Source organism: Schistocerca gregaria, chromosome 1 (genome assembly GCF_023897955.1).
Source record: "Schistocerca gregaria isolate iqSchGreg1 chromosome 1, iqSchGreg1.2, whole genome shotgun sequence".
Classification (NCBI taxonomy): domain Eukaryota; kingdom Metazoa; phylum Arthropoda; class Insecta; order Orthoptera; family Acrididae; genus Schistocerca; species Schistocerca gregaria.
The window spans coordinates 198,294,334-198,310,200 of record NC_064920.1 but is presented as its reverse complement, the minus strand read 5'-3'; positions in this window follow the sequence as shown (position 1 = coordinate 198,310,200).

Genomic DNA, 15,867 nt, shown 5'->3' with positions numbered 1-15,867 from the left:
TTGCACGAAAGTATCAATTCGTATCGACATAACCAATAAGAAAGAAAATTTATGGCTATAACACTATAAACTGCTGTAGTTTTCAGTAGAGATTGCTCCATCTTTGTCTTGGATGGAACGTACACATAATTCAGTTTACCTTGTTCTGAGTAACAGCGATTTTCTTGAAACTTCCTGGCAGATTAAAACTGTGTGCCCGACCGAGACTCGAACTCGGGACCTTTGCCTTTCGCGAGCAAGTGCTCTACCATCTGATCTACCAAAGCACGACTCACGTTCGGTCCTCACAGCTTTAATTCTGCCAGTATCTGCAGTAAAATACGTTTTATTTAATACTTCTCTGGTTTTTTAGGTGGTGAGAGTTATAATTAGTATATGTTACTTTAAGTGTATTATTTCAACTGTGGGGACTTATACATGGCCAAAAACAATTCATTACCATTATAAGCATATAGAACCTCACTTAACGCAGTAAAAGATTTAACTGAAGAATGGTGGAGAGAGAAAGTCTTTTATGTGCTTAAACAATTTAATAAATTCTATTCAAAAGATTGTAATATTAACTGAATATCATTTATAAATATTTCTCCATGTGTAATGTTGCTTTGTGTATATAATGTGCTGCGTAGTTCCATATTCATTTATTAGATGTAATGTAAGTAACAATATTCAGCACACCTTCGTTTGCATCTTATGTCCATTCATCTGATGTACATTAGTCTATAATATGCAGTACTTCATCATGTGCAAATATGTTTTGTAACATGTAAAGCTTCTTAATGTGTCATGTCTGGTCTCTTTAACAGGAAAAGGAAACGTCTGACAAATAATGACGCCCCTAGCATGATACTCCTAGTGCAATTGTATTTGTTGGAGAATCATCACAGCTGTTGTCTGTTAGTCCAGAGTGCAGCAACAGTGAACAATGATCTAGCCAGAGCTGTGCAGCGGCCAGAGAATTCACAGCTCGACAGGATACAGAATGTTGCAGATACTAGGGGAGATACTGAAAATCTAAGAGTTACTCTGGAATGTTTTTGGAGGGGACGTCGTTTGAAAATGCATGTCTTTTACAAAAGGAAAAGAGAGTGTTATGCAACAGTAACGAAAGCTGTTAACAAATAAGTTAACTGTCAGGACTCAAAACCCAAACTATCCCATCAAAAGTAATGAAATATCTTTCATTGCATTTCATACACTGACGAAGGTTCTTCAATTAATATACTTGGCTAAATAGGGCCTAGTCACACTCAATAACAGAATGAATGCTGTGTCTGAGTGCTGGCTATGAAGAGATATTTATGGCAACTCCTTTTGAGTTACATAATTTTAAGAAAAAGAAGGCGCATATGGTGCCAAGTTCTTTGGCAGATGCTATTTGTTGGGCATTGTAATGGTGATATTGAAGAGTTTTGGATTACAGCTCCCAGGGATTTTCATGCAGTCACTGGCTCACTTGAGTTTTGTAAAGATGGTCAGTATTTTGAAGAACAGTGTTATGGAGAATATTAATGAATATAGAATGTGAAATGAATGTCGATAGTTGCAAGCTGGAGAAATGCAATGCCTTGTCAGGTAACATTGAGTATATGTGGCGTGAAAAAGGGGAAAAATAACACACAAAAGAACAAAAGATATGGAGCTAATGAGGAACAGTGAATAGACACAAGCTGGGAAACAGAAGAAAATTTTCAGCAGAGCAAACAAAAAGGTCATCAAAACAAATGAGATATTGCAGGAAGCTATGGTCTCAATTACAGTAATGAATAAGAGTCACTCAAAGCAAAGCACATTTGACATAGATGTTTTTGGCTCTGTTGTAGTAGAACTTTTGGATGAGACACAGTTTAAGAATAATTAATGTATATAGCATTAGTGTTGTGAAGTTTGAGTGTGTTAAGCACACGTTGAATTATTTTATTGCTTTTTGAAGAGTTACTATAGCTGGTGATAGGGAACAAACAGGAATAAGAAAATAGGAGTATAAGATGAATGCAGAATACCTTTACGTTATAGTACAACTATAGTACAACAGATCCAAATGTATGGAAGGAAGGGGTCAAAGAAAACTAAGAGAAATCACAAACAAAAGGAATACCAGTAGATATGGAAATGGTCTCCTCACGTTGTTGAAGTTATAAAAAGTCACTAACATTTGACAAGGAACTAGGAGGAGGGATTACTATACTAATTAAAGGAAAAACAAGAGGTCGTCTTCGATGGATGGATGGATCTAAAATTGTTGAGTGCTAAACAGCTCAGTCTTCAGTGCTCTTCTACAAGATCGCAGTACTCGAGAATTAGGAGTACACTTGTTGAAACGAAAAGCAAAGGTTATGTAATGATAGCCACAGCGTTAGAAAAGCCACATACAAGTTCCAGTAGATGTAGTCATACTGTCGCAACACGTTGAAAGAATTAACAAAACAGTGGAAATCAGTCAAAAGGCTGGTTGAGCTTAGAACTGAAAGGATGTGCCAGCCACTGAGAAACACATTAAAACCTCTATCCAATTAAACTGGACAGGAGTGCTGATGCCACACAAAATGTTAACAGTTGCTGTACCGTTGTTTCATCGCCTAAAATGGGGGGTATGTCCTTCCAGGGACCAAAGGCATCCCTCCTACAGCATACAACACATAGGTGGTTACAGCATAACGCACTATGAATGTGACGCCGCAGACACTGTATTGTGTTGAGTCTTCTTGTTGGAAGAGACAATATTGCCGATGTGAAGGCGAGTGAGGACTACTTCGCCAGTTCATAGATTTTAGAAGGAGGTGTGCTGTGGATATGGTCAGTTTGACCTACCACAGCTTGTTGGTATCCACTTTAGTAACTGCCTTTCCCACTGAGCCAACTCTCACTTTATCACCCACGACAAGAGAGCCCATAGGTGGACATCAAGCATGGTATTGCCCTGGCAGGCTGCTTTCTCTGCTGTGTCCATTTTCTCATTCCTCTCGATTCCCATGTTTCCAGAGATCTAGCAGCAGTTCACCTCTTTCATATGCCAGTGCATGATGTGTGCAGTATCCTGGACCACCTGAACAGTAGGATAGTAATGAGAGTATGGAATATAGTGAGCGTTGCTCACTTCTGATGACAAGGACTTCTGATGTCAGGTTTCACACTGACATTCAAGGCCATCCCCCATGAAACCATAGGGAATTGATCAAGGTTGCCCAGGGGAACGCACCACATATTTTAGGCGCTATCGCAGTACTCATTATGTGACACGAAAATGGTGGGAAACTCTTTCTGTCAGACAATAGGCACACCACAAAAAGTGGTGGGAAACGCAATGTAAAAACGAGGATCAAACACACTCCCATCTTCCCCTTATACTTCATAACTAGCTCTTGGTATAAACAATAACAAGTTATAAATAATAATTTTTTCTCTCTGTCTATAGTTCAACTGCATGAGTCTAGTCAAGTGTACTCTGTAGTGAAAGGGTTTGTAAATATTAATTTTAATGTTAATAATTAACATCCTCAGTTCCACTGTTTACCTAGAACTTACCTAGGTTTCAGTCAGGATAACCCAAACTTCTTAAGAATAACAGTAACTATCGTCTTTCCAGGGTGGACATCGTCAAGCTAAAAATACAAATCAATAAATTATCATCAGACTATAAAACTTATCTGTAACTGCCTCAGCCCCACTTCACGAGCGTGACACGGCAGCCATCATGAGGCCCACCTAAGTAGACACAATACCTGTGCGTAAACTGTATGACCGTTACTTGTTGGGGCAAGATGTGAACTTAACTTCTGGCCTTGAATTTACTAGTAAAGTGAAATAAAAGGTATAGCTGAGAAAAAGGGCGTATATGTTCACTTGTGCAGAACGTAGTTAGATCGACTGTCTTAACATTTATGAAGTATTCATTGGTCATGATATGAGGAAGACTTGTGCTTACAAGGTATGGCCAATCTAGGAAAATTTTTGTGCTTAAGCACAAAGTTTAATCACCTAAGAAGAACTTAGGGTGGGAATAATAATACAAAGCCAACATCATCATTATTATGTCTAGGTCTAGAAGTAATTGTTAAACACTAGCTTAGCTGTGGTTACAACACATGAACATCTTATTGACTTAGCACACAATTGTCATGATTGAACTTAGGAAGATGTCTACATCTACTCTGTAACATCTGGCAAAATGGGCCATATAAAATAGATGGTCATTTTCAAGATTACTATATTTGACATGAAATGGTCTAGAATCAACTCAAAAACTAATACATGTGCCTGATTGAGCTTCCTGGCGAATTTAGGGTTATGAGTTGCAGAAGACACTAAAGTTGGGGAAATATGGCGGCAATGGGGTACTCAATTTGCCTCCATAGGGGTGATCCAGACACATACTGTAAAAACTGTGTGTGGACCTCTGCCGTCATAATTCCGGCCTGGTGATCAGTGTCATTGGACTTAGGGAATGACAGCGGAAATATGCTCAAAGCTATAGTGTGACTTGGCGAACATCGCTCCAGTCAACACACTTAAAAACTATTGACCAACATAGGTCAATTATGCTCAAAGATAAAGTGTGACTTGTCGAACATCCCTCTGGTCAACACACTTAAAATAATTGACTGACATAGGTCAATATATACTTAAGGAAATTATGGGAGGATGACGAGAAATGGTTAAATTATGTGATTTGGTGAGCAATGCTACAAGGACACCTTTAAACGTACCCTCTTGTGATACTTATATGGATATGACTGCCATTAATTAAGTTAATAAAAAGTTGTGCATGACTAGGTGATGGCATCACTGCTGTCATATACACATTGACCACAATCGGTCATACTGAAGGATTATATTCTGTACAGGGCTAGTGACTTGGAAATCGTCATTCTGGTTACTACACGTACATGCTATTGACCAATGAAGTTACTATGCTCTATTTAAATCAAGTGTTGAAACTGTTCTTAACTCTAGAATGTGCATACCGAATATTGGTTGACCATCTGTGCGCATGTTCAAGATATTCAATACGCCAAATATTGACCATTTATGCTGTTACCCTAAATAATAATGAAATATTAATTAGGTAACTGAATATTTCCATATAACTAATAGATAACTTCATAGATGGGTCCAAAAATTTTTACAGTGTCAAAGTAATATACCAAAGCTATACAACCTACGGGAGTGCAGACATATGTTGGCAATGGTAAAGCATACCCCACATTAACATTACAGTGGATGAATTAATGGTTGTAAACTTTCAAAGAAGATTCTATTTCGCACCTGCAGCTGGTCATTAAGAAGGTTGTTTTTGTCATGTAGTAAATGTTTAAAAATTTTGCATTTACTCTAAAATGTCTAACCTTGCACCTTTTACTTCACTATGCAAGAGCTGAATATTGCCTGGGGATGAGAGGGGAGGGGGTTGGGTGCATGAGCCCATTGCACTGAATGTTCGGCAAATGTCGAAGCACGTGCAATCTCCACTTTGTATCTTGTTAATAAGGCTCTTCCTGTTTGGCCAACATAAAATTTCAGACATTCGCCACACGTGATCTTGTATACTCTGGATAATGACAATTTATCTTTAGGCTTTTTTAGACTATGAATCAGATTCTTCTGAAGACTATTATTAGTGGAAAAAATTGTCTTAAATCCCTGGTTTTTCAAAAGACGCACGATTTTATACGAAACTTTGCCTATAAAAGGAATAGGTATTATGGCAGACGGAGTTACATCAGGTGTGGTGCCTAACATAGAAGCTGTCATCGTTCTGTAATTGTTTACTTTCTTGTTATAGAGCCATCTCACAATTTCAGTCTCATATCCGTAATTTCGGGCTATTGTTTCAAGAGTTACCAGTTTGTGTTCCAAGGCTCCCACAGATAAAGGAACCGACATCAATCTATGTAAGCTTGAATGAAAAACTGCTATTTTATGCGCTAGTGGTTGCGCCGAATCAGCAGGTATAATATTATCTGAAAACGTACATTTCCTAAAGATGTCACATTCTATGTGATTATCTACTATAAAATAAAATGATATAGGTTATAGTTCACTGAGAACAGATTTTTGTTAACAATTTTCTCTACATTTATTAAGAATATTTCTTGTTCATTTAGAAGTTATTTTATAATAAATGTTTTTCTTTTAACTTGCTTATATACACATTTCTTTAGGCTAATAACCTCAGGTACCATCTACACTAAAACTAGAAGAACTTAAAAACTACATTTCCCATATAATCATAACTTTCAGATTTCTTTCAATAGTTATGTTTTATTCACTACATCTACATTTTATTAATAATTTGTTTTATATTACAGTATTTACATTTCCTTTCACTTCTTTAAGACTTAAGATCTGAGGTACCATTAGCACTACAACATAGAATAAGTTAAATACTCCAATTTCCATATAATCATTACTTTCTGATATGTTTCAGTATTTATATTTCTTTCACTATAATATTTCTTTCACTATAATTACAATTTCATTAATCTTTTCTTGCTATTTACAATATTTTCATTTGTTTCATTATGTCGTGTATTCAATCAAGGATTTCTTTCCTCTACTTAGGATATATGCATGGGAAACAGGGATTAGCAACAGGTGAAGGATGAAACAATATGCACACATACACAGATATGTGAACAGTATTCAAAAGCATGTATAGTGTGCAGATGTGTACATGGTATGCATAATATCTATGCATACACAGTGTGCAATTCATACTCTCACACAAAAAACTACGACATATGGTTCATCCAGCTATTCTGCACATACTCATACATACACACACTCATCAGCTATTCACAAATAAATACACAGCCACACACTCAGTCATTCTGATGAATATTGTTAGTACAGGAGGGTGCTGATCCCATCCCCACAGAATAACCATTTGTCAACATGATGGACAGCCTAGTTTCAGCTGCAGTCCCGTATGTAACTTTGGCCTCTCAATAGAAAGATTTCTTGGCGCACCATATGTGGAACAGCGCCAATGTTCTTCAGACGGCATCTCTTGTAATCATCTATCAAGATAGATCTTGAGGCCACACAATAAACACCCTTAGCTCACCTCTGGCTAGCTCCTGGCGTATATGGTATATGTAGATTTTTGATCTGAGTCCCACAAACTCCACAATATGCAAACAACTCGCCTCATCTTTCATCAGGCCAATAAACTTTTTGTTTTGAGGTGCTATTCCAAAAGGACTATCGGCCACATATCCAGACATGTCGAATTCTCCGATTATACCTAGTTACTTCATATTGTTCACAGCCTTTCACCCAGTAGATTAAACTATGTCCTTATAAAGAAACTTGTGGTCAGCGAAGTCTGGCTTAGCAAACTCATAGTGAAATCAGTACATGTAAAGTTTGGAGAGATCCAAAATGCGTCCACCGATATAGACAGGTTTTGTAAATTGCTTTGAACCTGTGGTCACCTTCACTGCGACTAGTCCACCATTAAAGATGACGATCCATTTGAAATTTGACTTGGCGTCCCAATCTCTTGGGCCAAAATGCCCATCCACCCATAAACTAAATGAATTTCATGGTATTTGCTAACAGTCTCCATGATTTCTCAGAAAACTGAATTGTTCATCAATTTACAAAAGTCTTTTTCAGAATCACATGTCGTGAGAGCCCTCTATTCGATATTTAAATCAATGTGCTCCTTCATCCAGGGACGCAGCTAGGAGACTTGCGAGTGATACTGACTAATTCCACCCCAAACATGGACATTGTGAAGGTTTCTGTAGTGGATAATGTAAAACTGATGGTTCTCCAGCATTGTCAACACTTTCAGAATGGAATCATTTTGCGGGACTAGGTGCTCTGGACATAGCAACAAGATGTTTGTGGCACTTACGAGCTCATTTGGAAAAGCAGAGGCATCCCATTGCTTTAAGCATGATTTCTTTGTTGTGCACAGTGTGCTCATGGTCGACTTCATCTTCTGACTTATCAACATCCAGTGTGTAAACAGGAAACGAATAATCAGGATTCTGCCTCTCGAATTTTGGAATATCATGGGGTTTTACAGGGAATAAGGTCCTTGGAACTTACTATTCCCACAGACATCAGATGTTTTGTATATTTATGTATGTGATCCATGTCTAGGTTAATTTCTATCAGTAACCAGAAGCGACCATGCAAAGAAATATTTATCCTCAAGATTCTGGACATTAACACATGCTTGTTTTAGCAATATGTCTTCCAGAAGACATGTGAAAGTGGACCCCCCAATAAGTGAATCAAAAACACATGAGTACAGTTCAGGGTGTAGTAAATGGCTGAGTGCCTTATCAGATCCCCTTTCCTGCATCCTGGAGAAAAGATCCGCTATGACACTCTCAATAAAAGTTGTAAACCACATTGTATCAGACTTGCTCTGCAATATCGTCCCAGTAGTTTCCCAAATTTGGATAATGCTCTTCTCCTCAACACCGCCATCCTCTTTCAGGAGGAGTGGCCAGCTGCTGCTGCAAGGCTGGCTGAAGTTATGCCATGTGTGGCAGTGGATTAGGCTACTGCATGTCCAGTTGTGGCTATGTCATGGCTAGGTATATCATGGGTGGCAGAGGACCAGGCTGCTACATGACCGGCTGTGCGAATAACTAACTCCGCTGCTGCTGTACAGCCAGCTGCAGATACAGCTAGAGAGAGAGTAAAAGTATTATTTCAAAATTCACCACTTCCTAATCAGTCAATGAGGTCCTACATCTACATCTACATTTATACTCTGCGAGCACCCAACGGTGTGTGGCAGAGGGCACTTTACGTGCTACTGTCATTACCTCCCTTTTCTGTTCTGGTCGCGTATGGTTCGCGGGTAGAACGACTGTCTGAAAGCCTCCGTGCGAGCTCGAATCTCTCTAATTTTACATTCGTGATCTCCTCGGGCGGTATAAGTAGCGGGAAGCAAAATATTCCATACCTCATCCAGAAACACACCCTCTCGAAACCTGGACAGCAAGTTACACCGCAATGCAGAGCGCCTCTCTTGCAGAGTCTGCCGCTTGAGTTTGCTAAACATCTGGTATGGATCCCACACTGATGAGCAATACTCAAGTATAGGTCGAACGAGTGTTTTGTAAACTACCTCCTTTGTTGATGGACTACATTTTCTAACGACTCCCAATGAATCTCAACCATGTACCCAACTTACCAACAATTAATTTTATATGATCATTCCACTTCAAATCTTTCTGCACACATACTCCCAAATACTTTACAGAAGTAACTGCTACCAGTGTTCGTTCTGCTATCATATAATCATCCAATAAAGGATCCTTCTTTCTATGTATTCGCAATACATTATTTTTCTCTATGTTAAGGGTCAGTTGCCAGTCCCTGCACCAAGTGCCTACCCGCTGCAGATCTTCCTGCATTTCGCTACAATTTTCTAATGCTGCAACTTCTTTGTATACTACAGCATCATCCGCAAAAAGCCGCATGGAACTTCCGACACTATCTACGAGGTAATTTATATATATTGTGAAAAGCAATGGTCCCATAAAACTCCCCTGTGGCACACCAGAGGTTACTTTAACATCTGTAGACGTCTTTCCATTGAGAACAAGATGCTGTGTTCTGTTTGCTAAAAACTCTTCAATCCAGCCACACAGCTGGTCTGATATTCCGTTAGGCTCTTACTTTATTTATCAGGCGACAGTGCGGAACTATATCGAACGCCTTCTGGAAGTCAAGGAAAATAGCATCCACCTGGGAGCCTGTATCTAATATTTTCTGGGTCTCATGAACAAATAAAGCGAGTTGGGTCTCACACGATCGCTGTTTCCGGAATCCATGTTGATTCCTACAGAGTAGATTCTGGGTTTCTAGAAACGACATGATACGCGAGCAAAAAACATGTTCTAAAATTCTACAACAGATAGACGTCAAAGATACAGGTCTATAGTTTTGCGCATCTGCTTGACGACCCTTCTTGAAGACTGGGACTACCTGCACTCTTTCACAATCATTTGGAACCTTCCGTTCCTCTAGAGACTTGCAGTACACAGCTGTTAGAAAGGGGGACAAGTTCTTTCGCGTACTCTGTGTAGAATCGAATCGGTATCCCGTCAGGTCCAGTGGATTTTCCTCTGTTGAGTGTTTCCAGTTGCTTTTCTATTCCTTGGACACTTATTTCGATGTCAGTAATTTTTTTTGTTTGTGCGAGGATTTAGAGAAGGAACTGCAGTGCGGTCTTCCTCTGTGAAACAGCTTTGGAAAAAGGTGTTCAGTATTTCAGCTTAACACGTGTCATCCTCTGTTTCAATGCCACCATCATCCCAAAGTGTCTGGATATGGTGTTTCGAGCCACTTACTGATTTAACATAAGACCAGAAATTCGTAGGATTTTCTGTCAAGTCGGTACATAGAATTTTATTTTCGAATTCACTGAACGCTTCACGCATTAGCCCTCCTTATGCTAACTTTGACATCGTTTAGCTTCTGTTTGTCTGAGAGGTTTTGGTTGTGTTTAAACTTGCAGTGAAGCTCTCTTTGCTTTCGCAGTAGTTTCCTAACTTTGTTGTTGAACCACGGTGGGTTTTTCCCGTCCCTCACAGTTTTACTCGGCACATACCTGTCTAAAACGCATTTTAAGATTGCCTTGAACTTTTTCCATAAACACTCAACATTGTCAGTGTCGGAAAAGAAATTTTCGTTTCGATCTGTTAGGTAGTCTGAAATCTGCCTTCTATTACTCTTGCTAAACAGATAAATCTTCCTCCCTTTTTTATATTCCTATTTACTTCCATATTCAGGGATGCTGCAACGGCCTTATGATTACTGATTCCCTGTTCTGCGCTTACAGAGTCGAAAGGTAGGGTCTGTTTGTTATCAGTAGGTCCAAGATGTTATCTCCACGAGTCGATTCTTTGTTTAATTGCTCGAGGTAATTTTCGGATAGCGCACTCAGTATAATGTCACTCGATGCTCTGTTCCTACCACCTGTCCTAAACATCTGAGTGTATATCTGGTAAATTGAAATCTCCACCTAAGACTATAACATGCTGAGAAAATTTATGTGAAATGTATTCCAGATTTTCTCTCAGTTGTTCTGCCACTAATGCTGCTGAGGCGGGAGGTCAGTAAAAGGAGCTAATTATGGGAGGAAGGATAATTGGGCCCCATTTTGTTGATGGCAATCTAAATGGTGCAATGTATGCTGAGTTCCTGTGTAATGTTCTACCGATGTTACTACAAGATGTTTCACTGCATGACAAATTGGCGATGTACTTCCAACATGATGGATGTCTGGCACATAGCTCGCGGACGTTTGAAGTGGTATTGAATAGCATATTTCATGACAGGTGGATTGGTCGTCGAAAATTGTGAGCCATATGTTTGTGGCTATTACAGCGCCATCTATCACAAAGGGAAAAAAGTGGTCCAACTGAAACATTTGTATTTCTACACGTACTAAACGAATATGCAATAAAAAATGGGGGTTCCTACTTTAAAAAAACGCAGTTGATAACCGTTTGACATGTGGCAGCACTATCTAGCGGGCCAACCATAGCGCCATCTGGTTTCCCCCCTTCAAGCTAGACAAGTTTCGTTCTTTGCAGTTTTTTCGTTTGACGCTTATTTCGTGAGATATTTGGCCTGGTCACGATTAATGGACCACCCTGTATAAGGCAACAAGTGTTTGGCTCAGCTGCCAGCTTGGTTACCGGAGCTACAATGGCACGTTATCAAGATTTATTTGAGTATGAACGTGGTGTTATAGTTGGTGCACGAGCGATGGGACACAGCATCTCTGAGATATCGATAAAGTGGGGATTTTCCTGTACGGCCATTTCACGAGTGTGCCGTGAATATCAGGAATCCGGTAAAACATCAAACCTCCGACATGGCTTCGGCCGGAAAAAGATCCTGCAAGAACGGGCCCAGCAACGACTGAAGACAATCGTTCAACGTGACAGAAGCGCAACCCTTCCGCAATTTGCTGGATTTCAATGCTGGACCATCAACAAGTATCAGCAAGCGAACCATTCAACTAAACATCATCGATGTGGGCTTTTGGGGCCGAAGGTCCACTCTGTACCCTTGATGAGAGCACAACACGAAGCTTTATGCCTCGCCAGTGCCTGTCAGCACCGACATTGGACTGTTGATGATTGGAAACATGTTGCCTGGCTAGACGTGTCTCGTTTCAAATTGTATTGAGCGGATGGGCGTATACGTGTATGGAGACAACCTCATGAAGCCATGGACCTTGCATGTCAGCAGGGGATTGTTCAAGCTGGTCGAGGTTCCATAATAGTGTGGGTCGCATGCAGTTGGAATGATATGGGACCCCCTGATACGTCCAGATACGACTCTTACAGGTGACACGTATGTAAGCATCTTGTCTCATCACCTGCATCCATTCATGTCCATTGTGCATTCCGACGGACTTGGGCTATTCCAGCAGGACAATGCGACACCCCACACGACCAGAATTGCTACATAGTGGCTCCAGAAACACTCTTCTGAGTTCAAACGCTACCGCTGACTACCAAACTTCCCAGACATGAACATAATTGAGCATATCTGGGATGCCTTGCAACGTGCTGTTCAGAAGAGATCTCCACCCCCTCAGACTATTACAGATTTATGGACAGCCCTGTAGGATTCATGGTGTAAGTTCCCTCCTGCACTGCTTCAGACATTAGTCGAGTCCATGCCATGTCATGTTGCAGAACTTCTGTGTGCTCGCTGGGGCCCTACACAGTGTTAGGTAGGTGTACCAGTTCCTTTGGCTCTTCAGTGTAATATTGTGTGAATGTTTAACTGATCATGAACACTGTCATGTGATTACTATGATGAGTAAAATCGAGAACGAGAAAATCATTGTTAGTACTCTCATTGTATTTATCTTGTAACTTGTTATTATTAGTTGTAAGACTTTTGATTTCCAAGTGTTGATTATTGTTCTTTTCAGATTGAGTAAAGAAATGTCAGACTTTTCACGTGTTGGATGGGCATCGAAGTTTCAGTAAATGTTCAGCTTTGAAATGATCTAGTGTCAGTTGGGATCTACTGGAGAGCAATGATACTGGGGCCGCTAGATATTGTTGATGGAGGTTTCGTCTTAGGACACTGCCTTGCTGTCTTGAATTTGATAATAGTTTAAACTATTGTCATTGCTTTTGACTGTATTATAAGTTTTGAAAATTTACTTGCTTTCAGGGTGCATCATGGTCTCTTAAAATTTTATTGTTTATTGCTTATGGATTATTCATGATTAGCTTATGATTCAAAAAAGAAAAGGGCTATCTTTACCAGAGTGTTACAAGAAATTAGAAATGTTGTAAGGAGTTGTTGTCACGTAAATTTGTTCTTGCAAATAGTTTTTAAACATATTTTCTGAAAGTCAGATGGTCGAAAGTAATCATTCTTGTGAAAGACTTAAATTTCACGTCTCTTTAATTTGTCTGCTTGGATGTAAAAATTTAGAAAATTGTAATGAATGTTTAGCTGCAATAAATTTTTGAGGTGTTATTCTGCCTTTTGACACACAGTCCTAACTCCATTGCTCACTTGGTACACCTTGTACAACAACAGCCAGGAAAACATAGTGTGAGTCACTTCGGCAGTCCCCACATACAATTATGATTGATTGAATGACATGTCGGATCTTACATGAGCTCGGTAAATATGCTTTAAATTCAGTTTGTCCTGTTTGAAAGCTATAATAAGGTTTGCATTATCTCGGATCAACTGCCTCAGGATCCTTGAGTATATCTGGCTCAAATAAAATGCATCAACTTGCATATGGCGACTAAAGTAGAAATATATCAGGATCTCACTCTGGTTTTCGATTGTGACATCGTCAAATATGAAAACACTGTTTGGCTTCACTTTTTAGGTGGTGACTTACCACTGCTTTCGTTGAATGTCTGGTGTGCTACCCCATCAATGTTGTGCAAAGCTCCTGCAATAGCTGTTATTTTGGCTGAAATAGGTTGTTTGAAAACATATGTACATGTGCGAGGCGGATCCCCTAAGGATGTGTTAACAGTATTATAACAAGATGAGCGGTATTATAACAAGATTAGTCTTTCCACAATCTGTAGACACCAAAATTAAGGCATGTGTGTTCCCAGCGTCATCACTGGAGGACCAGTTGGTAACCACAAGACTCTTGTGAAAGGCTGTTTCGTCCATTCCGCCATGACGGTAGTTAGATGTCCAGGTTGGTGGCGTACAGGGTATTTTATAGAGAACATACATATAACTCCAAAAGACACACATACTGCGGATTGACAGTTTCTTCTGGTGGACGCAGTGGTCGGCAAGCAGTTTAAACGGCTGATTCAACAATGGCTCATAGAATCGGTAATGCACGTTTGCCACTTTAGTCGACAGTCAACAGCACACTTTACAGAATAACTTGAGTACATTAGATACTTAAAGTCTGTTCCAGTAGATGTATGCAATTTTTGCTGTGAAATATTTAGATTCTTCCAGGGAAGTCTCCCCCTGTGACCTTATGATCAAGCATTACTGACGGCGGATGAACATTACGGTGCAACAAAGCAGAAATGGGCATCGACGTATCGCCATATGCACTGATGTATTCATCTGTGAATAATATGACTCATCATCACAAAATCGTGGATGTTATGAAATACACTCCTGGAAATGGAAAAAAGAACACATTGACACCGGTGTGTCAGACCCACCATACTTGCTCTGGACACTGCGAGAGAATGTACAAGCAATGATCACACGCACGGCACAGCAGACACACCAGGAACCGCGGTGTTGGTCGTCGAATGGCGCTAGCTGCGCAGCATTTGTGCACCGTCGCCGTCAGTGTCAGCCAGTTTGCCGTGGCATACGGAGCTCCATCGCAGTCTTTAACACTGGTAGCATGCCGCGACAGCGTGGACGTGAACCGTATGTGCAGTTGACGGACTTTGAGCGAAGGCGTATAGTGGGCATGCGGGAGGCCGGGTGGACGTACCGCCGAATTGCTCAACACGTGGGGCGTGAGGTCTCCACAGTACATCGATGTTGTCGCCAGTGGTCGGCGGAAGGTGCACGTGCCCGTCGACCTGGGACCGGACCGCAGTGACGCACGGATGCACGCCAAGACCGTAGGATCCTACGCAGTGCCGTAGGGGACCGCACCGCCACTTCCCAGCAAATTAGGGACACTGTTGCTCCTGGGGTATCGGCGAGGACCATTCGCAACCGTCTCCATGAAGCAGGGCTACGGTCCTGCACACCGTTAGGCCGTCTTCCGCTCACGCCCCAACATCGTGCAGCCCGCCTCCAGTGGTGTCGCGACAGGCGTGAATGGAGGGACGAATGGAGACGTGTCGTCTTCAGCGATGAGAGTCGCTTCTGCCTTGGTGCCAATGATGGTCGTATGCGTGTTTGGCGCCGTGCAGGTGAGCGCCACAATGAGGACTGCATACGACCGAGGCACACAGGGCCAACACCCGGCATCATAGTGTGGGGAGCGATCTCCTACACTGGCCGTACACCTCTGGTGATCGTCGAGGGGACACTGAATAGTGCACGGTACATCCAAACCGTCATCGGACCCATCGTTGTACCATTCCTAGACCGGCAAGGGAACTTGCTGTTCCAACAGGAGAATGCACGTCCGCATGTATCCCGTGCCACCCAACGTGCTCTAGAAGGTGTAAGTCAACTACCCTGGCCAGCAAGATCTCCGGATCTGTCCCCCATTGAGCATGTTTGGGACTGGATGAAGCGTCGTTACGATCGTCTCCATGGGAGAATAGCAGCGTGCATTGCTGCGAAAGGTGGATATACACTGTACTAGTGCCGACATTGTGCATGCTCTGTTGCCTGTGTCTATGTGCCTGTGGTTCTGTCAGTGTGATCATGTGATGTATCTGA